A 20,045-nucleotide genomic window follows, 5' to 3' on the forward strand; every position below is an offset into this window, starting at 1 on the left:
TTGAAAGTGCTTATCTGTGGCATAAAGTGCAGGAGTGTTTTTCCTTTCCACAACTGAATTTTATCTACATCCCTTGACAGACCTCCCAGTTTCCCCAAATTGCTGATTTCTGATCTTTCCCACTGTTTCCTTTCTTGAGTGCATTCTCAGCACCAATATCCATATCACACAGCCATGCAGTTGCAGCCATGCCTTTTGGAAGGAAGACTGGCCCTGGGGAATAAATCGGACTCCCTGGGGAGCAAATCCTGTGCACATGCGACAGGACAGAGAAAGCAGCATCCCACTACCTCCATTCAAGAATTCCCAGGATCCCCAAGGCATTAGCCACAGGGACAGGACAGGACGGGACAGGACGGGACAGGACAGTATTGCTGAGCCTCAGGAGAGTTACACAGATGCACAAGCAGATCATCTAGCTGATTTCCTCATTCTGGCTCACCATCTGCAGAGATGGGAACTGCCATGTAACACTGAACTGTGGAGCTCCCGTCTCTCTTGGGCATTGCTATTTCTTTTGTTTAAAATTCTCAGGTTTTAAAAAATTGATTAAGAAGGTGAGTCACAATCTGATCTAGTTCCTGTATTAAAAAGGTTAACACAAGCAGCCAAGTCACATTAACATAACAACAGCAAAATCAATCCAGCATGAGATTGAATGCACTAAATTCAGCCTTAACCCCAACTATGACCTGTTGTATCAGTCTTCAATTTTATCTAAGAAATTCCCACTTCCTAAATCATTTGAGGAAAAAAAATAAATCTAAGAAATTTAAATAGAGCATGGGACTAATAAATAATTCCTCTTTTCACCAATACATAATAATCCACTTCTAAGATCCTTCTTGGTAAAAACCTTCACAAAATATTTCTTAAAGCGTTGTGTGTCAACAAATCAGAACTTCCCTGGGTAGGGACAACGCTGGGAAGAATGAAGAGGGGTAAGACAGATTAAAAGGAATAACAGACCTAGATCCTGTTTGCAATATGGGTAAAATATACAAAACAGTATTTTGCATGCAGTAAGATACACACACATTCTGACAGAGTAGGCATCTAGAGTAACTTTAGGAAGTGCCTTTGTGCTATCCTCGAAGTCATTGCATTCAAAAGGATGAAAACAGGAGTGGAAGAACACCTTTAAAATGCCTTTCATGTTTTCTTCCAGTCCAAAATTACAATTACCACACGCTTTATAAGCCTGCAGCCAGCTTTAGTAAACTGCTACTTACAGCTCTTGCATGACAGCCAACAGATGAAAGCGATGAGTGAGAGCTCTCATTCATTGCTGCTAGCAACCCACTGCCTTTCTGATCCCTTTCTTCAGAAACAAAGATTAGGTGGGGGGAAATAAGGTAAAGGGTTATTTTTAAAAGTCCGTATTTTTAAATCACCATCCAGGAGCTGGCTGAGTTGAGCTCTTATTAGTTGCCTCTCATCTCCCACTTCTGTTTCCATAGAAACCATCACAGCATCATTGCCTGCTTCACTATTCCAAAGTCTTCAAATTCAGTCGATTCCAAACCTGGCTGGGCACACAGGTGGAAGATAATGGCAGCAGAGCTTAAGTGCTAAGGTCTGCGTGGGTGACCTCCCACCATATGGAGACCATATATATAAAAAAGTCACCTCTACCATATTGTATGGACTGGGGCAGAAGGCTGGTCCAAATCCCAGTTGGTTCTGCAGAAGCTCTTCCCCTTTTCTCCATCACTCCCACATGAATGCATAGGTGGAGTGGGATGAAGGACATGCCTCAGTCCTCAAATTGAAACCCACAAAAGTTGGAAAATCAGTTAAATGGGGGGACATCGATGTACATAATCTGCACAGCAAAAAGGCAGTTGGTACTAAGTAGCAGATTTCTCCATTCGGCCTGTTTTCCCTGCTTCTAGAAAAGTATGGTGGATAGTCTCAGGAAATAAATTTGGGGACGGGGGGAGGTGGTAAGAAAAAAAAATCTGAATATTCAAAGGTACACAGGTACCATGGAAAGATACACTTCAAAAGCCTTTCGTCCATCGTATTTGTCTACTTCAATGAGTTCATCTAGGAAGAAGAAAGCTCCTTCCAGTGCCATTCACTCATTTTCTAAAGAGAAGGCACTTACTATTCATTATTTTTACTTAAATGGTCTGCAAATGAATAATCAGCTGCATTTTTTTTTTTTACCTTCTGCACCACCTTTATCCCTATCAGAATATACCCAAAAAGTGACATTTTGAGATGACAGTTTGAGTCACCAGGTGACCAAAACTGACTAGTCAAATGCAAGAGAAAGTATTACTCACTACAGACTGCCCAAGGGGATTACTAAAAACCCCAGGATGGTGAATTCCTCTTAACAAAAGGAGCAGAGATGTTCAGTGAGACAGTCACTCAGTATGGCTTCCCCTGTCAACCACAGTTAATTTCATTTCAGTTCGAGCAAATTGTTCTTAAAATAAATCTCATCTTCTCTCAGGCACACCCTGATAGGGAGAAATTGGTTATGGATACAAAAACACAATAAAGGCTGCTACCAACTTGCTAACAACAAGGAAGCCCACAGAAACACTCACTCAATACTGAATAAGTAGCAGCAAAATCTAACCTGTGGAAATCCAAAGAAAAGAGGAACTATCCTTACATGTCTGGGAACTACTGCAATAATACCTGAACATGATTCCTCCTCTTTGTACTTACTAGGCCCTGCAGACAGTTTCTGTTCAAGAGATGTTTCCAAAGTATGCCAGATCACCTGACAATCTAGAAGAAATAGAATTGATATATTTTTTTATTTTTCCAATGTATGAACGCTTCAAGCTCTATATGAAACTTGTACGTATAAAATATCAAACCATACATTCCAGAACAGTTTGTGAGCTTGGTGAGTGTGAGTAGGTCTAGGCATTGCATAATAAACATGATTAACTTGTAAGTGGATACAAATGTACACCCACAATACATAAGTTGTAGATGCTCCATATCTATAGTTTTTAATGGAATGCTAGAACAAACTGACAATCAAAATGTGTACCATGCTGCAAGAATGAATTATGCATAACAGGCTTTTGTTATATCTAGAGTTGTGAAGAACTTGAAGAATCTGGCCCTTGTGTAGTTTTGTAAATTTTGATCCAAATTTTCCTTAGATTCCCCAGTTCAGGTTTCCTACCACTACCCTGACCTCAGAGTAAGGCTCATTTTGGCTGAAACAACTGGCATGCTCTTAATTATATCCAGTACAAGACAGATGGAGCTAGTGGAGGGTCCTCAGCAAAAGGGCCATGAAGATGATTAAGGGACTGAAGCACTTCTCGTATGAGGAAAGGATATAACAGTTTGTCCTGGAGAAGAGAAAGCTCAGAATATCTCATCAATATCAACGCATATAAGTACCTGAAGGAAGGGTATAAAGAAGAGGGATCTAGGCTCTTTGTGGTGTCCAGTGGCAGGACAAGAGGCAATGGGCATAAACTGAAACACAGGAGGTTTTTGCTTTTGTTTTAAATACAGTTAGGGTGCCCCACGCACTGGATTAGTTTTCCCAGAGAGGTTGTGGAGGCATGTTTCTTGGAGATACTCAAAAGCCACCATGGTCCTGAGCAACCTGTTCTGGGTGGCCCTGCTTGAGCAGGGGGCATTGGACAAGACAACCTCCAGAGGTCCCTTCCAACCTCAGCCATTCTGTGATTCTGTAAAGGTTTTATAGATATAAAAAACATGTAAAAAAATATCTAAGTGAATTTCATGGATATGGAAGGTGATGAACTGAAAGAAAAAACATCATTTTTGTTTAGTAACAGTTTTGAATCAATAGGCTGAGTGCAGATAGCAGTGATCTCAAGTTACTTCTCAGGAAGACTGTTATTTTCAACAATATCAGTATACACATATTTATGTGGGCAAAAGTTTGTGTCCAAATCACTTAACAGTTCCTTCTTCCAGAGAGCAATTTTCTAAAACCATGTTTTTCAGCCTAGCAGTAAATAAGTTATTTTCCAATAAAACATTTCAAAGGTATAATTTATGGTGCAATAATACCCTGTATCATGGATTTTTATTTTTTAATGTATATTACTATCTCTCTGAATGGTAAGTGTAAATTTGGGTTCTCATCATAGAAAAACAAATTCCATTTGTATCAGTATTCCTGGTATAGGATAGTGCAGCTACTGTCTGTGACAATGCAACAACCCTACTAAGATATGCTGAGCTAAGAATTGGTTTCTTCAATGGAGAAACTTTCAGCGCCCCAACCATACTCACCCTGTGTCAATCTGCCATATTTCCTCAGTTATGGAAAGACAGGTTAGTGCAGTAGTTAAAATGCAAACTGAAGGCTAGTTCAGTTTCCAACAAGGAGTTCAGTTTCCAAATCAACACCTTCCAGTTGATGGCCAAGTCAAGGCCTTGGGGGCCTCAGCTCTCTGCTCTCAGATGCAAGGGCCCTGGCAGAATAACAGGAATTTAGATTTTAAGATGATCAAATTAAGCAGTAACGAAAATAAGATTGCTATACAAGTTATTGGTACAGATCACATTGCTGCTTAGATAGCATGGTTTATGCAGCAAAATTTAAAAATGTAATGTCAGAACCTGAGAATAACACTGCAAAAATGAATCAAGTCCATGCCATCAGCAATGAATACACTGCCACCATTTTCTCATGCCGCAGGCCCAGAGGAAGATGACAGCTGCTATTGAAGATAAAGATGATTTTGTGGAAGTGCTCGAGGAATTACCAGCTAGACATGAAAGTGCAAACTTCTCTTGCCTCTCTAAAGGAGAGGGCTGGCACCCATGTAATCAATAACAGCAGACTGAATAAAAGCAAAAGGAGCTAAAGGAAATACCTTAATGATCTAGCGAAAAGCCCACAGAGGTAAGAGACACCTCTGGAAGACATAACCTACCTATTTTAGTAGTGTGCTTGTAATTTACTCACAGACCAGCACAGAGAGCATCAAGAACTGAATCTGGAATCAAGGGGTCTTAGTGCTCATTCATATTCAAGGGGTATAACACCTTCATCTAGGAGACAGATCTAGGGACTAATCTAAGTGTTTCAGCAAGAAATCACATTACCAGACTCAAGCAAGAAAGACTGTATCCAATCCCTTTCAAGATGCAAGCACGGGGGGTGGGGGTGGGGGGGGGGGGGGGAGGGGGCAGGGGGAAAGGAAAGAAAGAATAAAAGAAAAAGCACCCTAATCACACGAGTACTTGACACTGGAAACCACTGAGGCAGGCAGCTTTTCCCCCAGGAGGCACAGAAGCGAGGCGGGTGGCGCGGTGAGCCAGACCCACATTTCCACCAACACCAGCCCAGCTCATGCTGATGCCTTGTGCCTGCACCTGCTGAAGGGGCCGACCGGCCCTCCCCAAATTTGTGCTTTGACACAGCTGCCTTTCTCGCACTGACACCGGGGCTTGAGCAGTCATGCAGCCAGCTGGATCAGGCGACTGATCTGCCTGAAAGCTAACCCTAACAGGGAAAGAAAAGACAGATTAGTTTTCAGTTGGTCAGAGAGCTTCAGAAGTCATTTCTGCAACAAAGAGGAGGGAGGACTGGCACTTTTAGTGGTACTGCTGGCCCAGGTCAGCTGAGCTGCTTTAAAAAACTCCTCCAGGCACGCAGCCACCAGGCAGCCAGGCAAGCAGCCCAGCGCCAGGTGATCCCAGGAGCCACCTGCGTGCACACCCTTCGGAAAGGCACTGGGCTTAGCGGAGGGCGGCTCAGCCTGCAATTCAAGTGGAGTCAAATTATCCAGCAGCCGCCCCAAGAGGTCTCCAGCAGAAAAGATCGCGACAGCTTCGTCCTTGGGTATTGCAGAGAGACCTACGCGTCACTCAGTGTTTGGGGCTTGCAAACATTTGACATTGTTGGTCAATAGCATCATCAGGATGATTGAAGATGATGAAATTGATGCACAGAGACAAAGAACGCTGCTCTCACTCAGCCGGGTTCTGGCAGAATCTATTGATTTAATGCAAACAAAACAATACGGGTAACAATATTCAAGACAACCTTGAGAGTTTATTCTGATTGCCACATTAATTCAACAAAATGGATGTTATACAAAGCTGTAATTCTCACAAAATGTACACTGACCACACACTTTACACATATATATATATATACAGATACTAATCTTGAAGATTATGATAGAGGGTGCAAAGTTAACTAACAAACAGGAGAGGTACCAAAATTAAGGCTGATCATGAATTCAGAAACAGATCTTATGATAATGGGTTTAGTTACAAACTTTTTTTTTTGGGGGGGGGGGGGTATCTTATTAAGCGTAAAGGAAGACTGTTACTGAGTAATGGATTATTTCATCCAAATGACTCTGTTCTCAGGCATCTTCTGCCTGTGAAGTGATATACAGACAAAATCAAAGACAGGAAAGATGTCCAGTGGGGAGGAGGGATGGCATGCTGATGATACCAGGGCCAAGAACTATCAGATGTTAAAAAGATTCGAGCTTTTGCCATTCAGCATCCAACTTAAAAGCCCTCTTCTGCAGGTGAAATAAAAAACACAGAAGTCACCCAGACCATGTTTCCAGCTTCCATGAGACTTTAGTCAATGCGACGTCTCAAGAGAGACAAGGACATGAACACCAGTGGACAGTCAGACACTGAGGTATGGAAAATCCCATCAGGAAATTAAGAAAAAATTATTAGCCTTGTACCAGTTATGTAAAAGCAAATTCATATCTGACCAAAACAGTGACAGTGATAAAGACAAATATAGGGTCTTCGCTAGGGAGAGAGTACTGTCCTCAGCCTATGCAGGTGGGTGACTCAGTTGTCCCAGGAAAAGAAAATAGGAGCAAAGGACTTGTTCCCCATGAGTCACTGATGTCTCCCTGGCCACTTGTGGCCAGGGGCAACAGCAGGCTGGGTAAACCAGACCTCACCTGGGAGCTCACTCAGTTGGTTTCTCAATGCACACTCTGTGCCAAAGCTGCCAGAAAATTCAAAGGTGGGAAAAAAAAAAAAAATCCTTAGTTTATAAATCCTCTGCACTGTTTGAGCTACATATGATCTACTGTAACCACCTGTGGTGTAAAAACAAACAAAAATTATTAAAAACTATATATCTTCTTCAAGAAATTAATTCATACACAGTTTTGGCTTCATCCAAAATTCAAACGGGGGTACTGGTGTTACATGTCAAGGTTTTTTACTCCAGAAACATGCATATATCTCATGAAAAACATCAAGGAGAGAAAAACAACGACAACAAAAATACAATTTATGAGTATGCATCAATTTATGGTTATATTATGATTTATTCTTTTGTATTCTGTTCTTCCAAAATATAAGAAATATTACTTAATATTGTTAAAGGAGGCCATACTGAATATATCCATACTATCTACATGTTATCTGCAAAATTACATGCAAAATCATGCATTTTAAAGGCAAAAATACAAGTTTCTCCAATGTTATACCTTTATTTCAAAAGCTGGACTACATGATAGCTGATAAGGTAGCTGTTGACAAGAAAGAATAATGATTAACTTTATTAGGAGGGGATAACTGAGTAGAAGAAGCCTAAAACTGTTTCCACTTTCCTGTAACAATGCGCAATTTGATGCATCTTTCTTACATAATGTTTCATAAATGGAAAGTCTGCTACAAAAAATTAAATTGTAATACCAGTAAAGGAAACTTGTTTCATAATCTGAAGGACATCCCAAAAAATGCAGTGATGAGTTTCTCTCTCATTTTTGTACTCCAGTGATGTGGTGGTGATATTTTTGCTGGCTAATCAACACTGTTTATTATGTGTGACTGAAATAAGAAGATATAATTTCTGTATTCTCCTTTTCTTAAGTTAAATTTTGGAGCTCTGAAGCAACTATTTCAGTTATTATACTTGTATTTAGACAACCAAAATGTAAGAAAAACAAGGACATAGACTGTGTCCTGATCGTATAATCCCTTATTCCAAAAGCAATTTCTGCTTGTGTATGCTGAAACCAGTTAACTTAAATATAGGTGTGAAAAAGACAAAAGATATACATCATTCAGCACAACTTCTTTAACCATTGTGCTATCAAATTAAAAATTTTCATAAGATCAAAGAATTAACTTTTTTTTATACTTTGAAAAAACAAGTACTGCGCATTGAAGTACTGTCATGGACAAAATAAGTAATGCCAGATCAGTATTTTTAAGTGTTTTTCTAAGACATTTCTATTTCAAAAACCTTTTAAAAAACATCCAGTAGTCTTTAGGTCTTTTTGTCTGGTAACATCTACTTTAAAGTGAGAAGTACTGGTTTAGCAGTTTTTTATTATACAAAACAATCAGTATATGAACATCAGACAATTCTAAAGAACGTCTTCAAGAGGAACATCCAGGTTAGTTTTGTCACCTGTATCCTAAAACCTTTTTAGTAATAGCTACTAATAACTGCTACTCCTTGAGGACCTGAAGCAACAGCACTATTGTGAACATACACCAAGGAAATACCTCTGCAAACTCAGTTATCAATCTAAAACTGAAAGGCATCTCGGTAGTCCCAAATTCCATTTGCAAATTCAGTTTCTTGGAGAATTTATTCTGGTAGCAATTATTATCTACAGATAAATCTGTCACCACTGCAGATTCAAATTTTCAAAATCACCTCAGGAAGACTAAGAATTGGCACAGTGGGCTCAATTAAAATCCTAAGACTCACTCTAGCTATTATTGAAAATAAGCTATGAAAAAATTAGGTTTCAGAAATACTACTTTTACTTCAACTACACTAGTCTAAATGTGAACACAATTGAATTATTTTTGCTTCACATCTGCTTAGCTGTACTTAACAGTATATTACAGCAAGCTATTCTTTACATGTTTAAGGAGCAAAGAGAGTTTTTTTTTTCTTTTTTTACTCACTTTTCTTTTTTCAAGGCAATACATTTATATAACACTGTCAAGTACTACGATAAACAATTGATATGACTTTCCCCTCTACAGAATAGTGATAGCCAATTTAGTAGAAGCCATATTAACATACAGCTTAATGTAACCTTATTTATTTATTAATACTCCACCTAAAAAAGATTTTGCTTCTGTTACTGGGCATTCATTATCACAACTGTTTGGTGTATGTACACCCTGAATGGTTATGAGAAATTTTGATGCAACAAAATTATTACTGCTCAGAGTATCAAAAAAGCACTCTACATTCTTAATGACCTGTTAGAACAGCTCATACAGAAAGAAATTCTAATGTATGTGAAAGACTAAGTGCCATTAAGAACCACACAAGTAGCACATATCTGATACTACTTGAATACAAGGAACTTGTCTAAGACACTGGGAATTTCCTACAGCCAAGCCACAGTTTATTTGACTGCAAATACAGTTAGTAATAACGAAGCAGCAGACAAACAGCATGAGAAATCGTATTCCTGACTTTTTAATATCTGTACAGAATAAATAAATTCCTAATTGATCAATTATATATTCAAGCGGGGAAACAGAACGCTGGCCTTTCATTGTCAATTGACACCCAGTCTCATCACCAGAGAGCACAAATGAAATGCTAATGGAAGAGAAGATGAATGCCAATTTCCTTCACTTTGCTCCAAGTTTCAGAGGCTCTCTACAATAAAAGATAGCTGTTTGTGGAGACTGGCTTGTTCCATACCATTAACTCAGAACAAAACATATTTTTAGTGGGACAGCAGTGTTTACTTGTAAGAACTGATGAATTGTACACCGCCATTTATCACTTGTAGACAAAGACATTCAGGCACAATTTTGGACATAAATCAAGGTACATGCTCCTAAATAAAAAAGGGATTGCTTAAGTCCCTAAAACTGCATAGATTGAGGTCAGATTGGCCATAGCAACCAAGAATGGTACTTAGGCCTCCAGTAAGACTTAGCAACCAATAAATGAGCTCAGATCTCTTTTCATCTCCACTGGTGTGAAAGCCAAAATTAAAAAGATTAGATCACGCTGCACCCACCACAATAGACTTCACAGTGAAAAAGTCATTTCTAGCCTTTGATTCACATCAAATAAATAACATTCATCCCTTCCATAATGAACAACTTTCAAAGTAAATTGAATCTCCATAGTGCTGCTTTCCCTTGCTGCACCGTATTTACATAACAATATATCACAGGAAGCTCAGAGTGGGTCTTACAAATGGAAGACTGAGTGCAAGGCAGCTTTAGTGCTGATTACAGTATATTCAGCTTTAAAATGCTTCCCTTTTAAACATAATGCAATGTAGATTATAATAAACATAAACAATGCTTTAAATCTTGCAGGATGAAACTTTGTCATTATTTCAATATGGAAATCACATAGTAAACAGCTCCCTCCCCCTTTCCTTTCAGTCCTTCCATTTGAGGATATTCAGCAAATTCTACTTTCCAGGAGCGCCGATGATACTATCTGTCTAGCGTTTCCAGGAAAAGGCATGGTACATTATTTCGTTTTGACTGCCTCTTTTCACACTATTGCTGTTCACTTTTATATATATTTTGAAGTACTTCAACAAAACGTTTGGACATGGCAAACACATAGGTAATCTACTATGTCCTTCTCAGACAAAGCAGCAGGTATTATTGTTCTTCCTCTCCCTAGAGCGGTAGTTACTTGTAAATAGGTAAAAGCTGATCACAGCTGCAGGAATCTAACACGGGTTTGACATAAGATCAGAAAACATATTGCAAATGTTTGCATTGTATTGTCACTGTATGCCCTGTTTTCCCCTGCACAAAATTTATCATTACTAAAGCTGGATCACCATTCCCCTCTTATTGCAGGTTGCATAAACACTTAAAGGAAAGCATTCAGAAGCAATACATTAAAATAAGAATTCTAAACCTACAATAAAAATATGCAGAAATAATTTCAGTCCTCTGCAGCAACAACTCATGTAGATCATACTATTTGAACTCAGCAGGGAACCTCATTAATTTTTAAAACTCTCTGACCCCAGTGCAGTTATGGGTGTAAAAATAATTACAAATTAGGGTTGAGGGAGCACTGTTTTAATATTGCATGTGTACTATCAGCTACACAGCATTTTACTGTGGATGGATATGCATTATTGCTAAGCATAATTTTAACTCAGTCAAAATGCAGCTTCACAGTTAATTTTAAAAATGCAAATGTTAGAAATGTTATATTTTTAAGAACGTAACTATAGTAGCCACCGCTTCTATGCAAAAGCCCTGCCTGCTTTCTGCAAACAGTCTCGTAACACAAAGCACTGCAACCACAGTTTTAAAAGCTAGTAACAGCCTGGATACCACAGTAAACAGAAATATTTCTATAACAAGACACGTTTGAAAGCTAACAATTTCTAACTTATTTAGAAGGCTATAAAATACTTGGCTGCGGGTATAAATAGTCTCTCTTACCTAAAACTTGTCAGCAGAAAGATCCTTCGCCATTGTTGTCACCTCCAGTGCCCCCTCTTGCCACCATGGAGATTGGTTCTGCTATGTTTATTGCTCTGTGCCTCAGTTACAGCTGTGACACGAATCTGCCGGCAAAGGGGTGTGTGCGAGTGTGTGCATGCGTGTGCGAGGAGAGAGCCCACTGACTTCGGGACTGGGAACCTAAACCTCAGGCCAAGCCAAGGCTGGATGAAAATGATCAAAGCTCTGTCCCTCATCAGCAGAGCAGACAAGGTTTTGTTCCCCCCCCCCTCCCCAGAGCGAAGCAGGGCTGTCAGTAGGGATTCCCACTAGCAAGCCTCTAGCAGAGGCAGACCGTCTCCTGATTGCTAGTGCCTGCCCAGCAGCCTGTGCAGAATACAGGTAGCTATTGTTCCTCAGACAGATATGTAGCCAGCCACTCAGACTCTGACAGATCTCAACAAACCAGTGAGCCTGCCTTCATTTTAACTCTTTATTTACTAGTGCTTTACTTTTTAGTAAGGTCTCCTTTTGCTCTGGAGAAGGAGGGGAAGGGAAGGCAAAAAATACGTAAGACCATCAGTACATTGTTCTGGTTTTGTTACGAAAAGTGTTTCTGAATTTCATGTACATGGGAAGAAATCCTATGTAAATTTAGAAGCATCGATTTTAATTTTGAAATCTGATCTAGCCTACTGTTGGGCAACACAGCAATAGTACACTTCAGCAGTCAAACAGGATTCCAGCTCTGTAAGGTAAATAACTCCTGCTCTGCCGCCTTCTGAATTCTCATAATTCATAAGGAAATAAAACAGTTTGAATAGACACTGTGCATCTTTGCACAAATATTCTAGTTATTAAAAAAAAAAAAGTATAATTTAACGCAAGTGCTTCATCATGGGCAGTGTGTTTTTCCACCAGAAATCAGTTTTCAGCATTGAATGAAAATGAAGTTAGGGTCTGCGACACAAAACTGTTACAGCAAGGACGTAGCTAGCCAGTTAGTTGCAGTAAGAGGAAGCAGATACTCATGTCAGTCTTGCAGCGGTCTTATTTTTTGATAAGCAGATTTTACTTACACAGAAAGGATTTTTATTTTGTATGACATGGAGCTTAAGAATATATTCACAATGACATGATCAATGAAGCTGTTAGATAAGAAAGATATCCTTATTTATATTCTGTGCTTGACTATTAGCAAACAATTTGTTGTCATATGAAAAACTAAAGATTCTGCATTCTGTTTAAATATTGTATAAGTTCAGCCCAGGTATACACTCCAGTTTTAAACATACTTTTCTCCTTCTTCAGTTTAAGCCAGTCTTAACTTTATTTCAAGCAGGTTGCAGTAGGATATGCATACTTGCTTTTGAGTGGGTTGGTTGAATTGTTTAAGGCAATTTTAAGGTGTGAAGGTTGAAGATTACACTTTCCCCACAACAATAAAATCTGATTAATAAAATACAGTTTTGTGGTTTTGTTTTGTTTTGAATATTCAGACTGCTAACACAAGTGCAAATTAGTGACACGATGTCAAAAACAGTATTTTAACCTGGCAGAAATTATCAATTCAGACAAGCCTCGACACCAATTACATAATCATTTTATCAGCAACTTCATAAAAATCTTTTATGATTTTTAACAAATCTGCAATTTGTTTGAAAAGTCACCATTGGTCATTTTATTGTGTTTCAAAGTAATCTTTTCTTCATGTTTGAGAATTTTCTTCTACACTTCCACAAAAACGCCAAGTGTCCAGTGCCTTTCAGGATTCTTGCAGTGCAGCAAAGAAACAAGCAGACAAGCAAGAAAGCAAATCAGTGTTACACAGGGCAATGCACCCTGTGCGGCAGAATACCCCTAGAATACCAGATGTGTTTCAAAGCAGGATTCAGCATTCACAAACCCTACTGCTATTTTATCAGTCAGTATCTGACTTAAGTCAAGGGGAATATCAGTCTTTAAGGACAGAGACATCTATTGAACTGTACTTTTTTTTTCCTTTTCCTCAGCAACTTACAGAAGTACCCAGCAATATGAAGAAAGAAAGCTTTCAATTAAAAATATATTTACAAATTAATGGTATTCTTGGTATTATGGTATTATGGTATTATTCTTCGATAAAATATGATTTTATTACAAATTCTGAAGCATTCTGCACCCATTTCCCTTCTCTTTTGAGCAAACCAGTAACAGTGGCCACTAAAACCTTAAAACGTAACTAAAAATTGCTGGGGGAGTATCTGCCAGGCAGGCTCTCTGCTGCTAGGGGCTGGTGTAACCCCCCAAAGACTGGAGGAGCTGTGCCAGCCGACAAGCTGTCCACAAAGCTGCAACACCAGTGGGTAGCAGAGAACAACCCGGTCCTTTCTACCCTACCCAGCACTGCAAAATAGGGGCCACCAATACCACACTGTGCAAAGAGCAGTCTTAAGCCCAGGTGTTGATCACGTGAGAAGTTTCTGAGCATGGTCGTATCTGATGCCGGTCTTTGGCTAGGCCTTGCTCAGTATATGCTGGTCATATCTGCTGCCCAGTCTTTGGCTAGGCCTTTCTCCTGGGGTATTTCACACTGAATGGAGTCTCCCATACATCTTCCAGAGCTGTTGTGATTGACTCCTGGCTGGGTAGCTACACAAATGCACACACGGTTCAAAAACAACACAATATTAAAAAGCAGAAGGTTGTGGGAGAATGAAAAGGAAAACTTTCCACAGTGAGATAATGACAGAGCTGGGCACCTCACAGGAGGATGGAGAAATCTGCGCTTACTGTGAACACGACTTCCTCCCCAGAAACCCTTTGCTGTTTTTACTGGAACAATCTCCGGGCTGCGTTCGTGAGGAAAACAGCTTTCTTTGGGTTTTCAGACAATACTGGAGAAAAAATACTTTCCAAAAGACCTTCTGCACCTCTGATGGTTGCCTTTGGGCAGGAAGATGGCCCTTCCAGTCAAGTCTACCACAAGTAACTGATAGCAACTACCTTGCTATAAAGTACAAATTGATTTCTGTAAAGGGCAACATTTGTTTATACTGATTAGCGCTTAAAAAAAAAAAACAAAAAACACCTTTTTCTTTTAACAACAAAAAAAGCGCAGACTGCTGCTTAAGAAGCAGGCATTGTGTGCAAAATGTTGATATCTCATCTCATGTAAAATAGAATATTTTAACAGTTTGAAATGATTTCCCAGAAGGAAAGCATAAAGAAAACCATGTCTGCCCTGCATAATAACCTTCTGCCTGAGAATGTTGCTTGTGACCACACGGCTGTGATTTCTTTCAGCTAACCCACAGCCATACTTGCATGAACAAAGCCACATGCCAGCACCACGTATCCATCTTCCTTTAGAGATCCCATTTTAGTGATTCTTTAGTAAATAGCTTTGTATTAAGAGATTATTCATACCAGATATAAAAAAGCCCAGTGTTTCAGTAACTGTTATAGAGGTGAAATAAACATCACGTATCCCAGCACATAACCTCAATTAAACTTTTGCCTCAGTTTGTAGGCAAATTATCTATAAAAAGTGAGCTCTCCATCTAATCAAAAATCAGGTTTAATACTTCATGTGGTTTGTGGCTAGTTCTCTATACAAAAGAATATAACACAAGGAGAATTTTATGAGCTGCAATTTAAATTTAACTGACTTTGTCAGTTTTTCTTTTACTTAACGTAAAAGGTATTGTAAAACATGATATGAGAAAGCATTGATATTTTAAAAAAATTACTTAAAATGTGGTAACTAGACTTTATTTATCACAGAAAATTCTTTAAAAGATAAGATGGGAAATAGATTTCTATATCAAGATATAGAAATATTTAGACTGGAGCAAGTGCCTAGTTTGCTTAGGATGTAGGCAAGTGCAGCACAAAGTTTAGAAAAGAACTTATGGTTAACATATGCTCAACTATATTTGTACACTGTAATATAAAACAACCAGGTATTACAGTTGATAAAGTGTTCTTAGGCTTCCCAAAATTTTACATATATATAACTAATGAAATAACTTCTCTTTAAAATGCAGTGCTGAAGAGCACAACTTTTTTTCCCCTCCACTCTTTCTCAGAAATATAATTAAGGTATTGCATTCTCCACTAGATGCTTTGTGAAAGCAAATGTCAGGGATTAGGACTCAGCAAGATAATTACGAACATTCTACATAATAACATAGGAAACCAGCATCAGAGAATCATTTCACCAGTTCATGTGCCTCTTAGAGATTACACTTTTGATACATGATCTGTTGGGAAAAATGGGTAGAAGTTGACAGTACCTTCTCCCTTCCCTGCCAACCCCACTCTCCCCTCAGCATTCTATTACTTTAGTTTCAGGATACTGAACCACGGTTCAAAATAAGGCTTTTCTTTTGTAAAGCTTCAGATTCCGAATCCCAAATGCATACTTCACAAAACCTCCCTCCATTCAACACTAAGCCCCAACCTAGCTGTTAGTACCTGAATTACAACAGGGCATGTTTGTATATTATAGGGTAAATTAAACTATCTATTTATAAAAAGTTTATTTTTAAAATCAGTGCTGGACCCTGTTCCGTACTGACACAAGAAATAAACAGAATGAGATGTTTCCTAAAAACAAAGCACAACAAAACACAATACAAATGTAATGAACATGAATAGAGTTCCTCTGGTTTAAGTAGCCACACTACATTACAGACGCTCCAGTTTGACAATTCACTTCTTATCAGGAATTTGTATTTAGCAGTTGTTCTCATCAACTCAGAACCAGTGTGGACCTACCGCTTTAAGTGCTGATCCACGGGAATTGCTGGTTTCAAAGGCCCTGAAGTGAAGTAGCTGGTTGGAGGAAAAAGAGGCAGGACTGCCCCTGTAGCTTCAAGCTGCCGTGTATAGTTTTCTTCCTTGGAATCTTTTGATAAAAGTCAGAATACAACATGATTTATTGATGTAGCAAAGTCATTACAATTCAGAGCAAAAAAATGTTATTGGACTTCCCTCCAGCTAGTGCTGTTTAAGGAAGCCTTTAAAAAGCAATTTAATTCCATTCCACAAAGTCAAATTTTCTCCACAGATAATTGGTTTTCATTATATGTATAAAAAGATACAATGAAGCCAATATGTCAAACTATATCTTTTTTAAGATTTATATTTATTACTGAAACACTGACCTGCTTTTGCAAGAATTGTATTGTCTCTGTTTTTCTACCGTTAACCTGAAAAGCCTTACTGTTAATAACATAAGCACACATTATAGTAACATCCACCAATGTACCATAAAGTCTGAATATAATCAAGAATTCCTCTGCCCTCTCACATTTATAGCCAAATAATTCCATGCTGTCATCTGTCATAGGTTAAATCTTCATATGTAAACTTGCTCAATATGAGTTAAAACATTCACGCAGTTTTCAGAGCTTGAGACACTTAGTTGGAAAGTATTTACCTGGCTTTGGTCATTATAAATATATTTCAAAACTGCTATACCAAAACAATATTAATGCCTGTTTTTCTGTTTATATATGTAATATATAATAGTGCATATTACCACTGGACATGTTTATATTCAAAAAGACTAGGAACAGCAGTGCTGTTCTGAGCATCTTGAAACATCAAACTTCCCAAGCTAATACACTAATTACAGCAGAACAACAAAACAAAGAAATTCAAAAGCTATCAAAGTTTGAAAAACAAAAACGGGCATTAAATTTTTCCGTAATTACAAAACCTTATCAAAAAATAAACTCATTCAAAGCCCTAATCCTACTTATGAGTTACATATTACTAAAAATAATCTTCAAGCTAAAGCAACCAAATGCAATAAAATACTCACCAAGTCCCTCATGTTCCTTAGAATTCATGTCTTTTTCTTTTCCTTTTCCTTATTTCTCTTCTTTCTTTCTTTTTCTTTTTTATTATTATTTTTTCCTAATAAGTCCAGAAGATTGAAATTTAAAAGCTGTATTAGTTACTGTCCTTCTGTTCCTGCAGCTCTTCAGTTGTACAGAGGAAACTTGGCTGGTATTGTTTAGAGAGAAAGACAGTGGCCTGTGTAAGCCAAGAGACTCTGCACTGTCTGAGGATCTGTGCAGTGCTCTTAAACTCCTCCACTGAGACAGGTATTTGTGCTGTCTGTTGTCCAAACAGGTTCATCAGAGCTCTCACAGTCACCTTCATTTTTCAGTCTTGCAGGCCCTATCTGCTGAGAGGAGAGAGGTTTCTTCCTTTCAGTATTTATTTGCTTTTGGATTGGAGGAAGAGGCTCAGAGATTTTCAATTTGAGATCAAAGACAGGCACGTAATGGGACGCAACAGAGTTTTCTGAATTGTGCTCAGAATAGTAGTCCCTGAGTTCCCACATTCACTGCTCCCAACTCCAGAAGCTTCATGGGGAAAGAAAGAAAGAAAGATAGATAGACAGACAGATAGATAGATAGATAGATATATGCACACAGACACACACACACATTTTAAATATATTAGTTTTCCCCCCTGCAGCACTGCAGTCTCTCTATTGTCAAATAATAACTGTATCTGAAAAGAAAGCACTTAATAAGGCTAAGGTCAGACTGCTTAGACTTGGCATTTGCTGCGATAACAAATCAGAAATGATAGCATCGTACAGATTTATGAATTTTTTGCCCCCGCAGTCACAAACATCAGACGTTTACTTTATAAAGAAAGCTTTTAGATTCTTCCTGCAGTTTCCATAGTGATTTCATTTTTCCCCTTTTATCACAGATTGGCTGAAGTACTGCTACCCTTTGTGCTTTAAAAGGCTTGTGCTACCAACTGTCGATAGAAAGGCTCTGTAGCAAAAGCACACATGCAACACATACTGTCAAAAATAATTGAAATAGATAAATGCTAGCTAAAAAAGGCTTCCGTATTTTCTCTGCTTGTCCTGAACACTACCGGAGAACAGTATTTTATCTAAGTAAATGTAATTAACTTGAGCCAACCATACTACTGTTCTGTTTCCCCTAACCTATGAAACTTCTATTAGAGCACTTGTATGACACAAAATAATCGCTTCACAAAAAGCTTTAATAGAGCTTACATCGTGTAAAATGCCTGCTTGTTAGATATAAATTAATTTCATTCTTTTTTTTTTTTTGAATCTTTCAAAGACAATGCTTATGCCAATGATATTTTTCCTCTTTCTCATAAGTTTACTCTTTTAGAGAACATACTGGTTTAAGAAACAATTACACTGTTTCTGGCAAAGCAAACAATGCTCTCTGTTGCTGGAAAGATAACCACCTTTCAAAGTAAGCCTAGAGGATTAGTTTCTATTTAACCCCTTGCTAAACAAATGAGACAGTCATCTCCTCAACAAAACAGAACTCAGCTAAGTAAACATTATTTTTTATTTAGTTATCATGCCTTTAAAAATGGAGTCTTTAGATTACAGAATGCATGCACAGTATTTCCCTACCACTTTTTCAACCAGCTTAATAGAAAGTGGGTGCACTGCTAATCCTAACCAGTTGCTCCAGCCTCATGAGAGCGTCTATTCTTATAAGTCAGAGATGGCCTATTAAAAATACTGAAATCATATCATGTAGTGATAAACATATTACAAAAACTCTTTGAGCTGTAAATTTTCCAGGTGACTATGAAAATACAGAGACTGAAATATTTGTCCCTGTGAATTTTGCATTAACTTCCTCATTTTCATACAAAATTGGAAAAAAAAATCCACAGGATACAGTACAGTTAAACAGATATTTTAATTTAGGATAAAAAAGAAAATATCAGGCAACTTTCATTTGGATATACTTATGAAAATGATTTATTTCCAAAGAGATTATCTATGCCAAACCATCAAACTCCCTATTTTCATGTCATCTTTTCATGAGGGGAGTTATGCAACTGACTTTTGTTGTTGGGATATTAAAATCTAATGTTAGGCATTCACATCCATTAAATAGGCAGTAACTGCAAACATGAAGTATGTTAATACTTACTGTCAATAAAGTTTATTGGACAAAAGAGTTTGCAGCATGGTGTAAGTGAAGAACTAAATGTAAATCGATTACCAATAGAGATTTGAAATAAAAAGCAGACGGTTATTAAGACTGTGTTGATTACTGACATGCTCCACAAGTGGTCCTGGCAAAAATCAATACAGACAGATGTAGCAGTTTTGGGATCTGATCTGATCTGATCTGCCCTGGGATATGAGGGCAGGCTAGTGGAGCTCCTGAAGTTTCTCTTGCACCTCTGTAAGCAACCAGTGAACAGACACTTTTAGCAAACCTGACAGAATCTGGACCTGTTCTTCATACCTATTTTTCCACCATCTCAAGGGTCATTTAATGAGCCAATAAAACAATGTATTCAAGTAATCAACTCAATCTGGCTTACAATAATTAATATAGTCTTTGTGAAGATTTTTCATTCACAAAAAAAAAAAAGCTAAACAGTAATTCGAGTCCAAAATTTCTGAGAGGATGACAATTTTTCACAATCCTTTTTTTTTGTTGTTTGTTTGTTTTTTTTAACATTATATGTAACACAAAGATGATTAATTCTAGGAGAATTTCTATTCAAGGAGGGAAAATTGCTGTAGTTTAAAAATAACTCATCAATAAATAAATAAAAAATATGTAACGGTTTTATCCCAGAAGAGCAAGGATGAGAAATCTGACTTATACAATATAAGAAACATTGAAATCAGTTCCATTGTA

General features: G+C 38.0%; 1 protein-coding gene across 3 annotated transcripts in view; it reads right to left on the reverse strand.

The window, feature by feature from the left end:
* Positions 1–19,030, reverse strand: part of LOC310902974 (uncharacterized protein) — a 145,592-nt gene extending 126,562 nt beyond the window's left edge. For 2 of the 3 annotated variants that reach the window (XR_014587176.1, XR_014587177.1), the window contains exons 1-2: positions 17,186–19,030; positions 16,135–16,264 (exon numbers count right to left, since the gene is read on the reverse strand). The gene's annotated coding sequence lies outside the window, so the exon portion shown is untranslated. The other variant, XR_014587178.1, reaches the window with a different exon arrangement.
* Between the last annotated feature and the right edge of the window lie 1,015 nt (positions 19,031–20,045).

The sequence above is a fragment of the Anser anser genome (assembly GCF_964211835.1).
Source record: "Anser anser genome assembly, chromosome: 1".
Classification (NCBI taxonomy): Eukaryota; Metazoa; Chordata; class Aves; order Anseriformes; family Anatidae; genus Anser; species Anser anser.